Source organism: Chlorocebus sabaeus, chromosome 22, assembly GCF_047675955.1.
Source record: "Chlorocebus sabaeus isolate Y175 chromosome 22, mChlSab1.0.hap1, whole genome shotgun sequence".
Taxonomy (NCBI): Eukaryota; Metazoa; Chordata; class Mammalia; order Primates; family Cercopithecidae; genus Chlorocebus; species Chlorocebus sabaeus.
In genome coordinates, this window is record NC_132925.1 from 14,019,797 (window position 1) to 14,026,089 (window position 6,293).

The window sequence follows — 6,293 nt, forward strand, 5'->3', positions numbered from 1 at the left end:
AGACTTGGGTCATATTCAGTTGTTCACCACAAGCTCTCAAAAGAAATTCACAATGCCTACTCTCACCCAAATGGGTATTAGATCACCCAAATGAGTAATGAGCTGTTATATGGACACCAAGAAAAATAAGTAAAACCTGGCCTGGCACAGTGGCTCAGGCCTGTAATGCCAGCAATTTGGTAGGCCAAGACAGACAGGTCACTTGAGGTCAGGAGTTCGAGACCAGCCTGGCCATCGTGGTGAAACCCCATCTCTACTGAAAATACAAACTGTAATCCCAGCTACCTGGGAGACTGAGGCAGGAGAATCACTTAACCCAGGAGGCAGAGGTTGCAGTGAGCTGAGATTGTGCCACTCTACTCCAGCCTGGGCAACACAGCAAGACTCCATCTCAAAAAAAGAAAAGAAAAGAAAAATAAGTAAAGCCTATCATAAGAAAGAAGTAGGCCTGCAACCTATTTCTTTGATAATGTTTTTTTGTTTTCCTTTTGTGCACTTTGACCCTAGATCTCCCTCCACCACTACCGATAATATATTAGGCAACTACAGGAAAACAAAAGCCCCTAAAAATTAATATTATTAAATCAAAGCACAACTAATAAAAATATTTTTCTGTTCTAATTAATAAATGGAATGTTAAGGAAAATCCTGTCTGTACTATGGTTTTAATGTGTGTCTCCTCCAAATTTCATGTAGAAATTTAACCCAGAGTAATACCTGTGGTAGTGTTATGAGGTGGGGGCTTTTGGAGAAGTGATTAAGTCATGAGGGACCCACTTCTGTGAATAGATTAGTGCCTTATAAAAGGGCTAGAGATAACTAACTTAGGATACCTTTTGCTCTTTCACTCTTCTACCTTGTGAGGACACAGTATTTTCCTCCTTTTTGCCGTGGCTGATGGTTATTGACAGGAGATAGCATTCTTTATTTTAAAATTGCATGTAGCTATTTGAATTTAGAAGAAAAACAAACACAAGTCTTTGTCCAGGTCTGAAAGGTTTTCTTCTTGGAGTACATTTTTTTAAATTGATCTTTTTACTATATATCATCTATTTCCAACATCTTAGAGCTAGGGCCTTTCCTGTGTCATATGTAGTAAAACTAGGGTTTCACAGATATGGTGGCATTTAAACTGGGCCTTAATAAATCAGTAATAATTTGCTGTCAAGAAAGGTTGATAGGAAGAGAGAGTGGTCCCTAGAGAAGAAATAATCCAAGCCAAGTACCAAGTTAAGGAAATGATGGACTTGAGGAATAAAAACTCATGAAACAAACTTTAAAGGTTCTTGTGTCATCCAAATGAAAGATGTTCAGTATATCAGTGACAGTTGGGTATATTAAAAAGATAAAAAAAAGAAACTCTGGTCAAAGCATCTACATGACTTAGGGATGCGCTAGATGTGAGTAGGGAGAGAAAATGAAGAAGAATTAAACATGACATCAAGTTTATAGCACAGGAAGCTGAATGGCTAATGATGCCTTTAACTGAATTTTTTCAAAATACAAGAAAAGAATTTGAACATATTTGGGCTATGGCTTTCTAAGATGACCCTCAATCTGCTATAACTCACATCCTAGTATAATACTTTCTCCCTGATGGTGAGCTAGATCTAGCTATTTGCTGCCAACAAAAAAATATATACCAAAGGTGATACAATGTCACTTACATGATTAAATGTTGCTATGGTTTGAATGTGTTCCCCCAAAGTTCTGTGTTGGAAATGTAATCCCCAATATAACAGTGTTAATAACAATGGTGCTATTGTGGGAGTGGGTTTGATATTGCATGAGTAGATTCCTTATAAAAGGATGAGTTCAGCCCCCTCTTGCTTTTTCCCTTGCTGTCTCTTTGCCCTTCTTGAATGTGATGACTTCTTCAATTATATGATGCAGCAAGAAGGCCCTTGACAGATGCCAGTTCCTCAATCTTGGACTTCTCTGCCTCCAGAACCATAAGCCAGTAAATTTCTGTTCTTTATAAATTAACCAGTCTATGGTATTTCCTAATAGCAGCACACAACAGACTAAGAAAAGTGTCTTTTTCTATTCAGGCTGCTAATACAAAATACCATAAACTGAGTAACTTCTAAACAACAAACGTTTATTTCTCATAGGTCTGAAGGATGGGAAGTACAAGATCAAAATGCCGACAGATTTGGTGTTTAGTGAGGGCCCCCTTGTGCACAGAGGGTACATTCTGTCTTTGTATGGTGGAAATGGTGAGTGGTCTTTCTCAGGCCTCTTTTCATAGGAATACTTGCCTCATTCATGAGGGCTCTGCCTCTATGACCTAATCACCTCCCAAAGATTTCATCTCCTGCTACCATCACATCTTTGGGATGAGGATCTCAATGTATAAATTTTAGGGGGATATAAAGAGCCACGCAATGACATTAGGTTAGAAATATTGTGGCCTCCTTCTTGCTAGCCAATTTCCTCTCTTTCTGGCTCTGACAGAGCAAACTGCTATGCTGAGAAACCCTACATAACACAAACTGAGGGTAGCCTCCAGCCAAAACTTAGTGAAGAACTGAATCCTGCCTGGAACCATATATGTGTGCTTCAAAGCAGATTCTTCTCCAGTTAAGTAAGACTTCAAGTAAGACCCTAACCCTGGCCCAAACCTGGATTATGAGAGACCACACAACAGAGGACCCTGCAAAAGTCTGCTCAGATTCCTGACCCACAAAAACTGTAAGATAATACATGTGTGCTATTTTAAGCCACTAAGTTCTAGGGTAATTTGTTCCACAACAATGCATAACTAATATAATAGTTAAAATATTGGGCACAGATTAGATTTAAAAGAAAAAACTTTCCTGGGACAAAGCCTCTTAAGTCACATCACCTGGGTGACTGCTATTATTTCTAACTTTAAATATAAACTTTTATATTTTTATGATTTACATTGAATTATAATTTTTGTTTTGAGTATAGATTTAATATTGTAGTTAAAGATTCTTAGGAATGAACAAAGTTTAAATTCACATCAAAACAAGGCCTTGAGAAAAATATCTGTGTGACGTATTTTTTACTTTCCAGATTGATTTGGTAGCTTAATGTTGACATTGCCCAAATTATAGCAACATCAGGTGACTTCTACATGCTATTCCAACGCACGATGGCATAAATGAATCAGTACAGCAAATGCTTTTCTTTCTGATAAATTTTATTTGGCTGCCTGAAGTGCTTAATTATGATTCTTTAGTTAAAATACTATATAAATATATTTTTATATTGTACTTTTGTGGGCAGACTTTCCTGGAAAGTTTTATTCCTTTGGAAGTAAATCAAAACATATTTCAATGTTATTACTTCGGTTAGAGAAAAGTAAGCCCCAGCAAAGGACTTGAATTGAAAATGTAAGTGAAACCATGGTTTCTCCTTTAGCAATAACACACACCAAGAAATTATGAATGTGTGTGATACATATTTGATTACCTGCTAAATGACTCTGTAGCAAAAGGAAAGTTAAAGGAAAATCCAAATCGTCCAATGGCATAAACCTTCATGGATTAATAATTTATCTGTGAAGATACTGTTAAACATTTATCGTATTTTTATAAATAGGAATACCACTTTAGAGTACAAACTGTTTAGAATAAACTGTTTATAAAAGTAAAATTTGTAATATTCATGCTATTTCCACCAAAAAAGGCCCAGACACCCATGAGTATCATATCATTTATGATTCTGAAAGTGCTTATCAATGAAGCAAAACCCTAACAGTCTTTCACATCTCTTAAGTTTTCAAAAATTTGGATTTTAATCACTGGACTACAGAGATTGTGATTCATAGCCTGGGGAGGGGTCTAAGCATGGACGCTTCCAGACACTTTTTGTGTGATTCTGTACACATCCAGGGTTGAGGGTCACAGGTTATCAGAATGTTTGCATGTAACTCTTTCTACTGCTATAACTGAGGTGTCAGTACCGAAGAGGGCAAGCACCTCAAGATGTGTGAGAGAAATACACATGTGCAGATATTCAAACATTCTCTATGAACCAACTTTATGACTCTTGAATCTTCTCAGCAAATCATGGACCACGGGTCAGAGTGTGGAAAAAGAGTAAAGATGTCATGATGAAAATACCTTTAGGGAAAGCTATTTGCACCCACTCTAATGGAAAGATGGCTGTTCCTTCACCTCAAACCTTTAAAAGAGGTGGCATGTTTCAAGGGAACTACTCTGATAACTTTGAAATGTGCTTTTTGATGCTGAATCAGATAGAAGGCAGGTGCAAAATCATGCCTGACACAGGCTGACGGTAGACTTGGCTTAACTTCTAGACAACACAGGGAAGGAGAGGGGGGTCTGATGACTACTTTCAAACAATAGCAGGAGACTGCCTCTATGGGGTCATTGGACTGCTCTCTCAGAGGTGGTCAGAACAAAAGGGTCACCTTGTCTTGGGTCACCTTGAGTCCTATCTCATAGGACCCTTCCAGGGGCTAAGAAAAAAAAGAAGCTGATGCATCAAGCTGAATGCCTAGGACCTGCGGAAAGAGCCTTAGTCTTGGTCTTCATGACTCCAAAGAGAGATTAATGGTTTATCTGCTGGTGTCAAGGGAACCAAAGTAGGGCATGAGGACCTCCAAGAGCCCATGAAAGGGCACTATGAAAGAAAGAATTGACTGGGCACGGAGACTCATGCCTGTAATCCCAGCACTTTGGGAGGCCAAGGTGGGCAGATTACGAGGTCAGGAGATTGAGACAATCCTAGCTAACATGGTGAAACCCCATCTCTACTAAAAATATGCAAAATTAGCCAAGTGTAGCCCAGCGACTCAGGAGGCTGAGGCAGAAGAATCGCTTGAACCTGGGAAATGGAGGTTGCAGTGAGCTGAGATCACGTCACTGCACTCCAGCATGGCTACAGAGCAAGACTCTATAAAAGAAAGAGAAGGAAGGAAGGAAGGAAGGAAGGAAGGAAGGAAGGAAGGAAGGAAGGAAGGAAGGGAGGGACGGAGGGGAGGGAGGGAGGGAGGGAGAGAGAGAGAGAAAGAGAGAGAGAGAGAAGGAAGGAAGGAAGGAAGGAAGGAAGGAAGGAAGGAAGGAAGGAAGGAAAGAAGGAAGGAAGGAAGAAGGGAGAAAGAAAGAAAGAAAGAAAAGAAGAAAGAAAGAAAGAAAAGAAAGAAAGAAAGAAAGAAAGAAAGAAAGAAAGAAAGACAGAAAGAAAGAAAGATGGAAGGAAGGAAGAAGGGAGAAAGAAAGAAAGAAAGAAAGAAAGAAAGAAAGAAAGAAAGAAAGAAAGAAAGAAAGGAAGGAAGGAAGGAAGGAAGGAAGGAAGGAAGGAAGGAAGGAAGGAAGGAAGAAAGAAAGAAAGAAAGAAAGAAAGAAAGAAAGAAAGAAAGAAAGAAAGAAAGAAAGAAAGAAAAGAAAGAAAAGAAAGAGAGAGAGGAAAGAAAGAAAGAAAGAAAGAAAGAAAGAAAGAAAGAAAGAAAGAAAGAAAGAAAGAAAAGAAAGAAAAGAAAGAGAGAGAGAGGAAAGGAAGAAAGGAAGAAAGGAAGAAAGGAAGAAAGAAAGAAAGAAAGAAAGAAAGAAAGAAAGAAAGAAAGAAAGAAAGAAAGAAAGAAAGAAAGAAAGGAGGGAGGGAGGGAGGGAGGGAGGGAGGGAGGGAGGGAGGGAGGGAGGGAGGGAAAGAAAGAAAGAAAAGCAGGCAGAAGGAAGGAAGGAAGGGAGGGAAAGAAAGAAAGAAAAGCAGGCAGAAGGAAGGAAGGAAGGAAGGAAGGAAGGAAGGAAGGAAGGAAGGAAGGAAGGAAGGAAGGAAGGAAAGAAGAAAGGAAGGAAAGGAAAAGGGAGGAAGAAAACATCACCTGTTAGGCCCAGAGAGCACAGACCCAGCTGATGATGGTACAATTTGAAATCAAAACTCTCCAAGTCTGTCAACTTCCTTTGTTTTTCCTCCTCCTTCGACCCTTCAGGATAAGAAACAGCATCTAATAAATGAAGCTGACAAGTTGTGGGACCAAGGGCATGTGGTATGACGGTGAACAAAGAGGAAGAAACTGGATACAGCCCCGTCCTTGCTGCAGGCACCTATATTTGGGGCTGGCTCAAGCTGGGAATGGAGAAAAAATATTGACAGTAAATCACATTTATAATCTTCATTAATATAGGACCAGACATCCTATTTACCAAATTGAGACTGTGTTTGAGACATCAAGTTAATGGAAGACGTAGTATACATGAATGACAGAATATAGAAGATTTCTACCTGATAAAAAAGGAAAGCACATATCTACAGAACCCTGCATCTATTTTTTATCCATGAAAAAATATCCTCATTGA